The sequence below is a fragment of the Coregonus clupeaformis genome, chromosome 10 (assembly GCF_020615455.1).
Source record: "Coregonus clupeaformis isolate EN_2021a chromosome 10, ASM2061545v1, whole genome shotgun sequence".
NCBI classification, from domain to species: domain Eukaryota; kingdom Metazoa; phylum Chordata; class Actinopteri; order Salmoniformes; family Salmonidae; genus Coregonus; species Coregonus clupeaformis.
Genome location: NC_059201.1, coordinates 8302811 through 8319354, shown reverse-complemented (window position 1 = coordinate 8319354; position 16544 = coordinate 8302811). Strand labels below are relative to the sequence as shown.

Genomic DNA, 16544 nt, shown 5'->3' with positions numbered 1-16544 from the left:
CTTGCCGTGCGGTAGCAGAGAGAACAGTCTATGACTAGGGTGACTGGAGTCTTTGACAATTTTGAGGGCCTTCCTCTGACACCGCCTGGTATAGAGGTCCTGGATGGCAGGGAGCTTTGCCCCTGTGATGTACTGGGCCGTACGCACTACCCTCTGTAGTGCCTTGCGGTCAGAGGCCAAGCAGTTGCCATACCAGGCGGTGTCTGGACAGCAGTACTGTTTGCTATGACAGTGATGAGACTAATGGCCGCAGCATGTCCAGTCAGTCCAATACTACGGATAGTTGTGATCACTTGTTCTTTTGACCAAATCGGTCCTACAACATACAGTATGTCATAAAGCAATCATCAATCAAGCATACATTTGGATGAGACACTTTTTTTGTGGGTAAAAAATTGCTTTGAGTTGGCACTTGTGCTTGGTGTAGCCCTCTTGTAGTGCTGTCCTCAGCAGTCTGTCTAGTGTAACTCTTGTTGGTGGTCCTCTGTAGCTCAATTGGTAGAGCACGGCGCTTGTAATGCCAGGGTAGTGGGTTCGATCCCCGGGACCACCCATACGTAAAAATGTATGCACACATGACTGTAAGTCGCTTTGGATAAAAGCATCTGCTAAATGGCTTATTATTATTGTTCCTGGATGGGTCTGTCAGGGCTTGATGGGTCTGTCAGGGCTTCATGGGTATGTTAGGGCTTGATGGGTCTGTTAGGGCTTCATGGATCTGCCAGGGCTTCATGGGTCTGTTAGGGCTTCATGGATCTGTCAGGGCTTCATGCAGCAACCATCTCAGGCTGATTCTGCTGAGACGAATCTGAATTTTGTTAACCTTTCTGCTGAGTAGAGAGCACCCTGACAATAAAGTCCTGCAGCATTCCTTTAGTGTAGCTGTGATGAGTATCGACTTGCATGTGAATCATCAGCTATTATTCTCAGAGTAGTTATCTGGTATTACTAATGTGGATCCCCCTCTGGCTGAAACTCATTGTTCTGTGAAATATATTGTGGTTGTGTTTGTTTTTGGGTGGATATGGCAACTAGTGAATAAACACATGTGCAAACAGAAGTTTTTAAAAAATAGTCTAGAATCCAGAGTATTTCCAAAGTCGCAGCTTCACTATTTCATCTCTGTTCCTAGCCATTCCAAGAACTAGGGAAATTATGTGCTGAAACCAGACATTTTGTCTGACCCATTTTTTTACGGAATCTTCCATTTTGTAGCGATAGAAAACCAAGATGGCCAACTGGCAGGAAAACCAGAGCTGGATCTCTAAATGGGTCTAAATGAGTGCAGATCACGTCTGAGTTGTGCAGTAATGACATTCATTACATGCCTCCTGCTGAGCTGGCCGTGTCACAAACAGCTGTGGCCATTCATTCATTCACACCCACATCTCAGTGCAAATACAGAGGAGGGTGTGACTGACACAAACACATGCAGAGCCCCTCGAATCACTGCCTGCCCCTCCACTAAATGGGTTTTAGCAAGTCCCTTGGTGCTACCAAAAAACATAAGCGAAAAGACTACAAAGGGAAGACATACAATATCACATTGGTTTAAAGTACTCCCCTACCTTTTTAACAGTCATAACCCACTAACTTACTAATACTAACTGCCCATTAGTAACAGTAGCCTACCAATCAATGCCATGGTACAGCATCAGTCAGATCCTAGGTCAAGGTGTCAGGGTGTGTCTGGGTGTGTCAAGGAGTGTCAGGTGTTCTGTCTGCCAGCTGCAGCATTCCCTCCTTTCATGCCTCATTTAACACTTAATTAACATCTCTCTCTTTCTCGCTCTCTTTCAAACTCAAAACTATCTCATTCTCTCTCCCTCTCTTAGGAATCTCCCTCTCATTCTCCCCACCCATCCATCTCTCTCTAACTCCTCATTTCCTTGGTGTCACATCCTCTCTTTAATTCCCTCTCCCTAGTTGACAGTCAGTAAGCAGGGAGAGGAAAGGCTGAGAGTGGCTGAGGGAATCCAGGCCAGTTCTCTGGTGTGATGTGAGCAGCTTTATCTCTGCTCCACATGCACTGGGATTTAATCTGCAGCTTCTTGGGCAGATTGAAGGAAAAGAGAGCGTGAGAGTGAGATAGTATGTCTGATGATTTTAGAAATGCCTGATAGTGAGTGCTCAGCACTGGGCCACCCATGTCTTCAATCAGTAGGTGAGTATTTCAAGGTGACCATGATGACAAACCCTATACCTCCTGTGTTGTGTCACCAGGTCCCAGGTCAGTCATACCCAGAGATGGGACTATGGGCATTTGAGTCATTTAGCAGACACTTTTATCCAGAGCAATTTACAGTAGTGAGTGCATACATTTTCAAACTTTTTTCATACTGGTCCCCCGTGGGAATCGAACCCACAACCCTGGCGTTGCAAGTGCCATGCTCTACCAACTGAGACACTGCACGCACGCACACACTTTATCTGTCAGAATAAAACAAGGGGAGGGGCTAATCTAGGACTGAACAATGGAAGAGATGGCTCATGCTTTAGTTTCCCCCTATAATAAATAGCTCAGCATACTTCTGAATACATTAGCATTTTTTGTAACACTACTGTCCTTGTTGGCAACCATTAATTCATTTCATCTGCTCAAATGCAAAAAATTATCCACAATGCTGACAGCACTCCAAACACACACGTGTACGCACGCACACACACACGCACACACACAGTTGAGCTCATTGGAAACCATTAGCCTCTACCCATCTCTTGAAAATAGATAATTTCTGCAAGCCCCTCTTGTCTCCATAGCAACCAACTCCTATGTGACGGTGGGGAGAGGGAACATTTCTCAAGCTCTTTCACAATCATCTCTAATACATTCTTATTTATCTGAATGGAAGCTATAGTAATACTGTCAATCATATCCAAAGGGAAGTTTGACTTTCATGCGTAACATGAAAATGTTGAGCTAAAATGGTCCTGTAATTAAATATAATTTTCACATCTATTATTCTGGTGGTTCTGTATTCTGGTTTCTGGTTGACTGTAAGGATGTTAACCTTTTACTGCAGTGGGCTAAATCAGGGTCACACAGAGTGTTTCTTGGTAGTCTTAAACAAATCTACTTTGAAACCAAAGTATACACCTCACACACATGATTATGGGCTTAAAAGAAGACACCTGTACTATGTCAGATATAGAGTTGAAATGTCACGCTCTGGCTCCGGGACTGTGTATTTTGAGCCAGGGTGTGTTCATTTGGTTGTGTTGTATTTGGTTGTGTTTCATTGTTTGGTCGTGTGACTCCCAATCAGTGGTAACGAGTGTCAGCTGTCGGCTCGTTATCTCTGATTGGGAGCCATATTTAAACTGTCAGTGTTCACCTTAGTGTTGTGGGTTTTTGTTCCTTGTCAGTCATTGTAACGGAGGACTTCACGTTTCGTCATTGTTTATTGTTTTCGTGTTTAGGCTTTAATTTAATAAAGTCATGTTCACCTTCAACGCTGCGCATTGGTCCTCCTCATTAGACGATCGTGACAGAAAAACCCACCAAGATGGGACCAAGCAGCGTGTCCAGGAGCCATCGCCAGGGAGATCCCTCACAGATCTCCTTCGCCTCCTGGACTGGGTCAAGCCGAGTGAGGAAGAGAAGGGCTTGACATTATGGCAGAAGGGCGAGAGGCTGGCGAGGGACATGGAGACCTGGTCCACGGGTAGGAGAGACGCCCCTAAATTTTTTAGGGGGGGGCTCACGACGTCGGACCAGCAGGAGGCCGCGATAGAGCGGCCCAGTGGGTTTCCGGAGAAGGCCGCCGGGTTACGGGGGCCACTGGTCGAAGAGGGGATGGAGGAAGTAGAGGCACGGCGAGAGGTACTGGCGTGTGTTGCCAGTCCGGTCCGGCCCGTTCCAGATCCCGGTGTAGGACCAGTGGTGTGTGTCCCCAGTACAGTCCGGCCCATCCAAGCTTCCCGCACCAAGCCAGTGGTGTGCGTCGTCAGTCGGCACGGCCCGTGCCTGCTCTCCGCATCAAGCCTGTGGTGCGTCTCGTCAGCCCGGCTCTGCCCGTTCCTGCTCTCCGCACCAGGTCTGTGGTGCACGTCGCCAGCCCAGTCCGGCCCATTCCTGCTACTCGCAACAAGCCAAGGGTGCGAGTCGTCAGCCGGATTCAGCCTATTCCTGCTACTCGCACCAAGCCAAGGGTGCGAGTCGTCAGCCGGATTCAGCCCATTCCTGCTACTCGCACCAAGCCAAGGGTGCGAGTCGTCAGTCGGATTCAGCCCATTCCTGCTACTCGCACCAAGCCAAGGGTGCGAGTCGTCAGCCGGATTCAGCCCATTCCTGCTACTCGCACCAAGCCAAGGGTGCGAGTCGTCAGCCGGATTCAGCCCATTCCTGCTACTCGCACCAAGCCAGGGATGCGAGTCTTCAGCCTGGTGAGGCCTGTTTCGGCTCCACGCACCATGCAAAGGGGTGCGTATCGTCTGCCAGGTCCGGTCCATTCCTGCCTCACGCGCCAAGCCAGGGGTGCGCGTCGGCAGTCCTGATCCAGCTAACTGGGTCAGATCGGACTGGGGACACTGCGGGGGATTGTAGTAGGGTGGTGGTCAAGCCCGGGCCGGAGCCGCCTCCGAGGAGCAATACCCACCCAGCCCTTCCCTATTTGGGGTGTAGGCGCGGTCGGAGTCCGCGCCTTTAGGGGGGGGTACTGTCACGCTCTGGCTCCGGGACTGTGTATTTTGAGCCAGGGTGTGTTCATTTGGTTGTGTTGTATTTGGTTGTGTTTCATTGTTTGGTCGTGTGACTCCCAATCAGTGGTAACGAGTGTCAGCTGTCGGCTCGTTATCTCTGATTGGGAGCCATATTTAAACTGTCAGTGTTCACCTTAGTGTTGTGGGTTTTTGTTCCTTGTCAGTCATTGTAACGGAGGACTTCACGTTTCGTCATTGTTTATTGTTTTCGTGTTTAGGCTTTAATTTAATAAAGTCATGTTCACCTTCAACGCTGCGCATTGGTCCTCCTCATTAGACGATCGTGACATGAAATGTAATACATTTTCAGTTTACATCCCAATATTACACTTTATATACATCACAGAAGACTGAAATATAACAAAACTGTTTGACATAGAAACACTGGACTTCCGTCGTTTGACGTATTATTAATGAAGAAATTATGAAAAATATAAATAACATTCCAGCCTTGACGCCAAAGAGGGAGCTTTTGGTCATTGACTGCAGGAAAGGGCTACATCATTGAGGCACTTTGTCATACACTACATGACCAAAAGTATGTGGACACCTCCTCGTCGAACATCTCATTCCAACATTGCTGCAGGGACTTGCTTCCATTCAGCCACCAGAGCATTAGTGAGGTCGAGCACCGATGTTGGGCAATAAGGCCTGGCTCGCAGTCAGCGTTCCAATTCATCCCAAAGGTATTCAATGGGGTTGAGGTCAGTCAAGTTCTTCCACACCGATCTTGACAAACCATTTTTGTATGGACCTCGCTTTGTGCACAGGGTCATTTTCATGCTGAAACAGGAAAGGGCCTTCTCCAAACCATTGCTACAATGGGCGGCAGGTAGCTTAGTGGTTAAGTGCGTAGTGCCAGTCACCGAAAGGTTGCTGGTTCTAATCCCCGAGCCGACTAGGTGAAAAATCTGTCGGTGCCCTTGAGCAAGGCACTTAACCCTAATTGCTCCTGTAAGTCGCTCTGGATAAGAGCGTCTGCTAAATGACAAAAAAAAAAAAAAAGTTGTGTTAAGATTTTCCTTCACTGGAACTAAGGGACCTAGCCCGGACCATGAAAATCAGCCCCAGACCAAGTGGCGGCTGTGGATGGTCTCTCTGGGGTTTGGTTTCTAGGGAGTGAACTGGACCTGCAACACATTTCTACATGTTCTGGTGGCCTAATGTCTTTTGATTACTGCTACACTAACTACTGTACACTAATGTACTGACTGATGGCTGTGTGATATCTACAGCTGGTCTAGACCTTACTGACTGATGGCTGTGTGATATCTACAGCTGGTCTAGACCTTACTGACTGATGGCTGTGTGATATCTACAGCTGGTCTAGACCTTACTGAGTGATGGCTGTGTGATATCTACAGCTGGTCTAGACCTTACTGACTGATGGCTGTGTGATATCTACAGCTGGTCTAGACCTTACTGAGTGATGGCTGTGTGATATCTACAGCTGGTCTAGACCTTACTGACTGATGGCTGTGTGATATCTACAGCTGGTCTAGACCTTACTGACTGATGGCTGTGTGATATCTACAGCTGGTCTAGACCTTACTGACTGATGGCTGTGTGATATCTACAGCTGGTCTAGACCTTACTGACTGATGGCTGTGTGATATCTACAGCTGGTCTAGACCTTACTGAGTGATGGCTGTGTGATATCTACAGCTGGTCTAGACCTTACTGACTGATGGCTGTGTGATATCTACAGCTGGTCTAGACCTTACTGACTGATGGCTGTGTGATATCTACAGCTGGTCTAGACCTTACTGACTGATGGCTGTGTGATATCTACAGCTGGTCTAGACCTTACTGAGTGATGGCTGTGTGATATCTACAGCTGGTCTAGACCTTACTGACTGATGGCTGTGTGATATCTACAGCTGGTCTAGACCTTACTGACTGATGGCTGTGTGATATCTACAGCTGGTCTAGACCTTACTGACTGATGGCTGTGTGATATCTACAGCTGGTCTAGACCTTACTGACTGATGGCTGTGTGATATCTACAGCTGGTTTAGACTGTACAGTGTCCTGGGGTAACTGAGACAACCAGAGAGCGACGATGTTCCTCTGAGTGATGACAGAGAGAGATGGAGGGGAAGGGGAATGGTGTAACACACAGGGGTGTGTTCAGTTCAGAACGGGTGAAACGTTCAGATAGAAATATGATGCGTAGAGAAGGTACTGTATCTCCATTTTAAACACTTTCTACATGTTTTGGTCTCCGTGAATCATATTCTACTCATTGGGTTAGACATAAATAATCTAATTATTACTGAATATATGTTTTATTTTCCAAATGATCAATGTTCCACTTTTCAATGCCATCTTTACAAACAGAGTTACGTGGTGCACCCCTCCGTCAATTATTGTTACATACTTGGACCCACCGAGTAGCGGCATCAGCGTTCTGTTGCAACCTGATGGGTACTTTCTCACGTCCAATCGCTTCGTTTCACAGGAGAATCATCTGTTTGTAGAGCGAATGGTTTAATGCTTTAAACAGGACATGCAAACATGGCGATTTTCTAAATGAGGCCCACCCAGAATGCGCTCTGTTTATCACAACCAAGGGATTTACTGTATTTTCCTGGCAGACGTTGATTAACTCAAAACATTACTGAAAGCTTATTTAGACTTTCAGACAGAAAACTAATGACTGTCAGCATTTTATTTGGATTCAGATTCGGCCCTGTTTACAGAACCGGCTGTAAAGCACTTAACTGCACGGCAAGGTATCGATTATGGCAGTGCCTACGGGCATCCACATTATCGTGTGGAATGGGAGTACTGTGTTAGGCTAAATACAAGGCTATCTATCCCCCCTCTTTCCATTGTGCGGTAAGGTTAGGTAATGTAATGTATGTGGGAACATGGTGGTGCAGGGCTGGTGTACTGTAGCCAGCTGGCTGTGTGTGTGAGCAGTGCAGTGCAGAGAAAGAGAAGGGAAAAGGAAGTCTGGTGCAGCAACACACCTCTCATCATGCGGCACATGGATCAGGATGTGCTGCCATGGTAACCCTCTTCCTCTGACCCACTGTTTGGCTGTGCATTGTGTATCAGTGTGCGGTAGTGAGCGTGTGTGTATTCGCGTATGTGTGTGTGGCTGTGTGTGGCTGTATGTGTGTGGCTGTGTGTGTGTGGCTGTGTGTGTGTGGCTGTGTGTAGCTGTTGGTGGCTGTGTGTAGCTGTGTGTGGCTGTGTAGCTGTGTGTGTGTAGCAGTGTTTATGTGTGTGTGGAGGATAAAGTGGCTTCATATTGACCTACTAAGTAGATTGTTCTGCATGCAAACATGAAACGGTGTAGTGGGCGACTGGGCACTGGATGTCTCTGGCTCATACCTATTGTTAGAACTCCCCTCTGAATCCCACTATGGCAGACATGTTTGATGGTTTCCAAACTGCTATCAATAATTACGGCACAAAGACTTGCAGGAGGTCATTACAATTTACATTAATTGAGGTCATTAGAATGCAATCAGTCTTTCCATAATTAATGGTGTTGTTTCTGATGAACAACACACTGCTCAGTTAGATTACCACACACAATGCATATATAATGCTGTTTAAAATGCATCACTATTCGGAAACTGCCCAGAGAGATTCATATAAAGTATGTGGTAATCAGTTAAGACAAAGAATGGATTCCTACATGTTAGCCAATCCATCGTTTCAGTTTGCTCTTCTGGCAATGTCATTTCCATGGCAACGGTGAAAAATATTTGCACATGCTAGGAAATAGACCTCCCCCCTTACGCATCAACACAACCATAAGGAAACGCGTACAGTACAGTAGGTGTATTTGCCTCTAGTCATCTAATACTAGTCCTCTTAGAAGGGAACAGTCTGCCTTCAATTTCTCTTTCCTGCATGCATTGGACACTACTCCACAGTCAGTCCCTGCTTTCCATGGCTTTCCTGACCAGCCTAGTGCAATGCCTCCTGACCCACATAAAGCTAGTGGTCCTCTGTAGCTCAATTGGTAGAGCATGGCGCTTGTAACGCCAGGGTAGTGCGTTCGATCCCCGGGACCACACATACGTAAAAATGTATGCGCACATGACTGTAAGTCGCTTTGGATAAAAGCGTCTGCTAAATGGCATATTATTTATTTTATTATTTATGTGCAGAGTGATTGGGTCTGGGCCTGGTTGACCAGGCCTTCCAAAAGCCCTGCAGGGATTACAGTTTAGTAGGACCACTGCTCGGGGTCAGCCCTTCATGGGCCACGGCTCAGTGAAGAGGGAGGGGTCACTCTACTCTTTATACCCAGGCCAGGACGGGTCTGGGGCCACATGTGAACAGAGGAGGCCCTCCCCTCACTCTCATTCTCACTCTCACTCTCACTCTCACACACGCACGCACGCACGCACGCACGCACGCACACACGCTGTGGACATTACGGGAGGCCTCTATCACTGGAGGGGTCAATAGTAAAGGTGTATTTCACAGGATCAAGAAGACAACCACTAAAGTATCACCTCCACATGCATGACTGTAGCCCTGGGGGCAGGTCTGATAAACTGACCAGTAACTAATGATATGACTGTAGCCCTGGGGGCATGTCTGATAAACTGACCAGTAACAAATTATATGACTGTAGCCCTGGGGGCATGTCTGATAAACAGACCAGTAACTAATGATATGACTGTAGCCCTGGGGGCATGTCTGATAAACTGACCAGTAACTAATGATATGACTGTAGCCCTGGGGGCAGGTCTGATAAACTGACCAGTAATTGATGATATGCCTGTAATCCTGGGGGCATGTCTGATAAACAGACCAGTAACTAATGATATGACTGTAGCCCTGGGGGCATGTCTGATAAACTGACCAGTAACTCATGATATGACTGTAGCCCTGGGGGCAGGTCTGATAAACAGACCAGTAACTAATGATATGACTGTAGCCCTGGGGGCATGTCTGATAAACAGACCAGTATCTAATTATATGACTGTAGCCCTGGGGGCATGTCTGATAAACTGACCAGTATCTAATTATATGACTGTAGCCCTGGGGGCAGGTCTGATAAACTGACCAGTAACTAATGATATGACTGTAGCCCTGGGGGCATGTCTGATAAACTGACCAGTAACTAATGATATGACTGTAGCCCTGGGGGCATGTCTGATAAACTGACCAGTAACTAATGATATTACTGTAGCCCTGGGGGCATGTCTGATAAACTGACCAGTAACTAATGATATGACTGTAGCCCTGGGGGCAGGTCTGATAAACTGACCCGTAACTAATGATATGACTGTAGCCCTGGGGGCAGGTCTGATAAACTGACCAGTAACTAATGATATGACTGTAGCCCTGGGGGCATGTCTGATAAACTGACCAGTATCTAATTATATGACTGTAGCCCTGGGGGCATGTCTGATAAACTGACCAGTATCTAATTATATGACTGTAGCCCTGGGGGCAGGTCTGACAAACAGACCAGTAACTAATGGTATGACTGGGGGCATGTGAACCGTCTCTGTATCATGTCAATGATGTAATGTCATCACTCAATGGTGCCACCCATACATAAAATGTATGCAATCGAATCAAAGAGTCTGCTAAATGATGTATAGACGTATATCACTCACGGAAGGCAGGCAGCCTCCATTAGCCATATCAGGGCTAGGTTTGTAATTTTTTTATCAAACCTTTATTTTAAGAGGGAAATCACTTTGAGACCAAGGCCTGTTTTGCAAGGAAGCCCTGCATGTACACCAATCAGACAACATTTACAAATACAACGTAATAAAAACATAAAACCCCAATATTTACAAGCCTTGTGCCCCTGTGATGTGGATGTTAGGTCAGGGAACCCTCCTGTACTGTCTGAGGTCTAGTCTGGCTCATGGAGACTGCTGTGTTGCCCTTGTTTTCCAGCCCAGTGATCAGAGACAGTCCATTTCCACAGGGATATACAGGGTTCCAGTTTCAGATGGACTCACTGATGCATTTCAGAACCATTACTGTTTTACTGCTACTGTTAATGGAGCTGCTGTGCAGTACCACCTTGCCTTGCTGATGCCAACATAATCCTGTTAGTTACTGTAAATCAGTGCTCTACTGGTGCAGTGCATCGATGTCTGTCTTATTCATCTATTGATTGAATAAGAGGATAAAATGAAGATAAAACACTAACTGAACAGCAGGGGGAGCCAGTGGACACTGACTTTGATCCTTAGAGTGCTGCTTAGACACCTTTATGCCTTTAAAATGCATTAAATTATGCCACATCTCTCAATAAAGTACTTGAATATAAACTGATTAATGAAAGTTGTTGGACAAATTGTGCACAAATAGAATACAATATATAAAATGCAGAATATAGACTGTACTGGCTAGACACCATCTGCCAACAAATACAGCAATGAGACCCAAGTCATTGTACCAATCTGTGCCATTGTCCACACCATATCAAGCCCCCTCACTCTGGACTCATTGTGACGTCTGCTGGAATGATTGTGTCATTGCACCATTAGGCTTGGGAGTCATTATGGAGTAGAGCTTGTAAAATGTCAACAATGCTATTATTTAGGAAAATTGATTGAGCTCATATGATCTTCATTCAGGTTGTTGAGTCAAGCCTTTTCAAGTAGCAGTTGCTTCCTCTATGCATGAATGGTGCTCCACAAGGTAATCAAATAAAAAGTGTTGTCGAAGAGCAGTGAATACCTGTCCTGATTAGAAGTGTGGATATAGCTTTCTACAACAGCCTCTGGATACCTGGTGTTTACTCTGGACTGGGCTGAAGATGAAAGGTTTTATTCCATAGTACTGTATGGTGTAGATGAAGAGGCTCAGCTGCCACCTATCAATATTTTAGCTGTACTTTAATGCACTACCTCAGCCAATGCCAATTCTAGATTAATATTTAAGAATCATTCTGAGGGAAGGAAGTGCAGAGCTCCATCTCTTGTCCCCCTGTTCGTCTCTCCCTCCCAATCACCCAACATCCCTCCACCCCTTTCATATATAACAAAACAAAAGGCTGTCTTTTTAGACAATAAAAGGCAGGGGGCATATCTACTAATTTCAACTAAACATCAAACTTGGATTTGCAGAAATGTTAAGTTGAACAGACAGCTTTGCTCTTTACCTTTGAACTGGTCCAGCAGGAAGAGCTGACAGACAGAGATAGATAAAGACCACAGCCATATGAAGGTCAGGATATGAAAGCAGCTTCCTGTCTGCTCTCATGTAACCTACAGAGAACAGCAGTTAACCACAGCAAAGCGAGAACAGCACATGTTATGTGTTATGGCCGTTGCCTATACGGTCATTCTCACTGACAGTGGAAATCAGTATTTAAACAGCTTGTACATATCCCAGCCAATACTGCTATGTTATTGAATGGCGAGTCTTGACCTAAGCAAAGATTTTGGAGAGGTTATTTCAGACATAAGCCATTTGGTCAAGAGGTAATGGCTCTTTTAGTAGTTACATGTGCATCTTAGTAAAAGTTACGTAGAGGATCATTGACAGCTTGTTTAGCAGCACTCTGAACTGGTCAGATAACCAGGAGACGTAAAGCATGTATAGTATTTGTATTCATGCCTGACATACTGCAGCACCTTTCAAAGGAAGCAGGACATATGTCTCCTGGGAATGGCTTTCCGTTTGAGCATAATGTTTGAAAAGTACTTCACAAATAGAGTTATTATCGTTGTTACGATACAAATTCAATGTAATACAATTACAGGCGTTATGGATGAGGGTCGCTGACTGAATAAACCAAAACAGCAACAGGGAAACTGTAAATGGATTGTTTATCAGTTCATTTGTATCGAAAGATCAGGGTATGAGTATCAGGAGATACAGGGAGACTAGTCTATTACTCTAGTATCATCACCACAGTTCATCTGTTTGGGACATATATTTTGTTTTCTCTTCGGGCAGAAATCTTCCCATTGCCTGTTGTGTGGCTGGTGCTAGCTGATAACAGATCTGTTGTGTGGTTGGTGCTAGCTGATAACAGATCTGTTGTGTGGCTGGTGCTAGCTGATAACAGATATGTTGTGTGGCTGGTGTTAGCTGATAACATATCTGTTGTGTGGCTGGTGCTAGCTGATAACATATCTGTTGTGTGGCTGGTGTTAGCTGATAACAGATCTGTTGTGTGGCTGGTGCTAGCTGATAACAGATCTGTTGTGTGGCTGGTGCTAGCTGATAACATATCTGTTGTGTGGCTGGTGTTAGCTGATAACAGATCTGTTGTGTGGCTGGTGCTAGCTGATAACAGGTCTGTTGTGTGGCTGGTGCTATCTGATAACAGATCTGTTGTGTGGCTGGTGCTAGCTGATAACAGATCTGTTGTGTGGCTGGTGCTATCTGATAACAGATCTGTTGTGTGGCTGGTGCTAGCTGATAACAGATCTGCTGTGTGGCTGGTGCTAGCTGATAACAGATCTGTTGTGTGGCTGGTGCTAGCTGATAACATATCTGATGTGGCTGGTGCTAGCTGATAACAGATATGTTGTGTGGCTGGTGCTAGCTGATAACAGATCGGTTGTGTGGCTGGTGCTAGCTGATAACAGATCGGTTGTGTGGCTGGTGCTAGCTGATAACAGATCACTGAATGTTTAGTCTGTCCCAACTCAGGAACTACCATGGCAGATACCATGTGTACCCACTGTGTACCCACAACATTTAATTACACACTCTTGCTCCTTCTATGTGTAAAATCTCAAAGGTTGTCACAATGAAAAAACATGTGCAAATAGGTTGTAAGTAAACATATCTAGATAGGTTGGTTCATGTGATGATGATGATCCCGAGACCACCATCATGTTTTTGTATTTTCGAGACCACCATGTTTTTGTATTTTCGAGACCACCATCATGTTTTTATATTTTCCCCCCAAAAAAAATTGGGGGAGGGGATAAATGTATCCCGGCCTGCGGTCTGCCAGTTGCCCATGCCTGGATTAAAGCCAGAGCAAATAAGAAATTAATCTCTGGGTTTTTTGTTTAGTGCTCCAACTTCTATCTGTCTCGAATTAGTCATTTTGGAAGTTTTTCTTGGTAAGCCCTTTTGTTGGGGAGGAAACTTCTTGGCCCACACAGTGCACCTCCCAAAGTCGTTGGACCGTCGCTCCTCTGACCTGATGACATCACAGTGAGAATGCTCTGTTTCTAATGAGGGGAGGAACCAGGATAACGTTTTCCAAGGTTCCTCAAGCCCTGCTGGAGGTTAGATTATGTTGTGGTTGATTTAGCTTTGTGAGTGACTTAGCTTTGTAACACTTCAGAGTTACTGGATGCTAGTCTACCCGGACCATGCCTGGACTTTCCACCCTTGTCTCAGAAAGTGAATAATGTTTTAAAATAGGTTAAAAGGAATAGGGCTTCTCTTCTGGTTCCTAGAGAGCCACCCTCCTGTAGGTTTACCCTCCAACCCTGTTCCTGGAGAGCCACCCTCCTGTAGGTTTACCCTCCAACCCTGTTCCTGGAGAGCCACTCTCCTGTAGGTTTACTCTCCAACCCTGTTCCTGGAGAGCCACTCTCCTGTAGGTTTACCCTCCAACCCTGTTCCTGGAGAGCTACCCTCCTGTAGGTTTACCCTCCAACCCTGTTCCTGGAGAACCACCCTCCTGTAGGTTTACTCTCCAACCCTGTTCCTGGAGAGCCACCCTCCTGTAGGTTTACTCTCCAACCCTGTTCCTGGACAGCTACCCTCCTGTAAGTGTACTCTGTCCAACCCCAGTTGTAACTAAACTGATTCAGTTTATCAACCAGCTAATTATTAGAATCAGGTGAACTAGATTAGGTTTGGCGTGAACCTACAGGGCCCGGTTTTCCCAAAAGCATTTTAAGGCTAAGTTCATCATAAAAGCATATTTAAATCTCCAAGCTGTTTCCCAAAACCATCGTTACTAAAGTTGCACTTGAAAATGCTCGTTATTTACTGAGGGGCTCAGACCACTCGTAGAACAGCTAAGTGCGTCGTTAGATAATTGTTTGCCCATCCACATCATTTACACACAGAAGATCTCCGCTAAACATAGACTCAAGATGTTTATCTGTTTCTCTGTGACCACTGATAACTGCAGAACGAAGTTGACTACACATTCAAAGTTGCCAATGTCTTTGCAATTGTTACAAACAAAGGATAAAATTATGTTTCAAATGAAAACCGAGATGACTGCATTAAATGATAAACACAGCTACATAGGCCTATATATTTAAAACATATTGAAATCAATTTCATGTTCCTTCAATTGAGTTCCATTTTGCTAATTGTAGGCTACTGTCTGTAATTGTTGCCTCAATATATTTCATGATGAGTAGCGTGTGCAATGATGTGCCAAATCGGATTTTCTGCATTATTATTATAGGGTAGGCTAAGCGTTGAAATAAGCCGCCTCCAATATTTGCAGCCCTATAGATGATAATATATCTCTAGAAGCTGATCCGTCGTCAGTATTGTGGAATAATTATAATGTTAAGGTAAGATGTGAATGGAGAAAGCTGATCCAAGAGCAGCCCTGCCAATTTGTTTCGATCTTATCCCTTTCGACACATGCTCCAACGACGCACGTAGCCAACGTTCGGTAACGCTTCATTTGAAGATGTCCTTATTACAGAATAATTACATGTGTAATTACACTGTAACAAGTATTGTAGTTAACTGTAACAACAAATAGTTACACTGTAATAACAACATGTAAGTGGTAGTAATTGCGGTCTGTAATTACAAAGGTGTTAACAGCCTTGTTAGAAATGGGCAGGTTTCCACTAAATTCACCAACTTAATGTTCTGTTTCTTCTCAGCTGTATTCAGTAACAACTGTCACAAAGGTTGTGATCCCTTGTGGACGCGCTAGGTGTCCGATAGATTTTGTTCAATGGACTCTAGTTATTGACCTATGAATGTGCACTGTTGAAAATATATCTCCACTCAGTGTTGTTGCTAGCACTTGCCACCAAAATAAAGCGTACCATCTGGGTTAACTTGGTCATGAGGAAAAACACACAGTTTCAAAGCATAGTGCATTTCATGTTTGCCTAAGTACAATGTAATTACTAGTTGTTACACAGGATTTAGATAGTTAAAAGGAATTGTATCTTGAGGGGTACTTACTTGTAACTAATGTGTATTTATACAGCACATTAGCCATCCTGACAAGCTGGCCCTAATTTTAAATCTTCTGGAAGTTTCACTTAATTTCTGTACCTTATTGTGAAATGAAGTGGAACTTCCAGAAGCTTTAAAACTAGTAATTACATTTTACTTAGGCAAACATTACATGTACTGGGATGGGATGACACTCGTATTAGATCCCAGTCAGTGAGGTTGACCTACTGATCATGTTTTTAACAGCTCAACCAAGTTAACCCAGATGGTACGCTTTATTTTGGGGGCAAGTGCTAGCAACAACACTGAGTGGAGATATATTTTGAACAGTGCACATTCAAGGTTAAGTAATTAGAGCCAATTGAGCATCGGCTATAATCTCTGACACCCAGTGCATCCACAAGGGATCCCAACCTTTGTGACAGTTGTAACTTTATGCAGTTGAGAAGAAGAGAAACACTAAGTTGGTGAATTTAGTGGAAATCTTCCCATTTATAACAAGCATGGTAACAAACATGAATTGTTACACCTGTATAATTACATACTGTAATTACTACCAGTTACATGTTATTACACTGTAACTATGAGTTAACTTGTTACAGTTAGCTACAATTCTTGTTACAGTGTAATTACACATGTCTTTACACTGTAATAAGGACCCTTTTAAAATGAAGTGTTACAGTTATTTCTGCGCTGTGTTTTGGGAAACACATGTTCCATCTTCAGCCATTGTAGGAATGATGCATCATTAAAACACTCATAAC

General features: G+C 44.8%; 1 protein-coding gene across 9 annotated transcripts in view; it reads left to right on the top strand.

The window, feature by feature from the left end:
• The window catches only part of LOC121574913 (neuron navigator 1-like), a 108810-nt gene that overhangs the window by 25435 nt on the left and 66831 nt on the right, over window positions 1–16544 (top strand). The gene's annotated exons all lie outside the window — the stretch shown is intronic.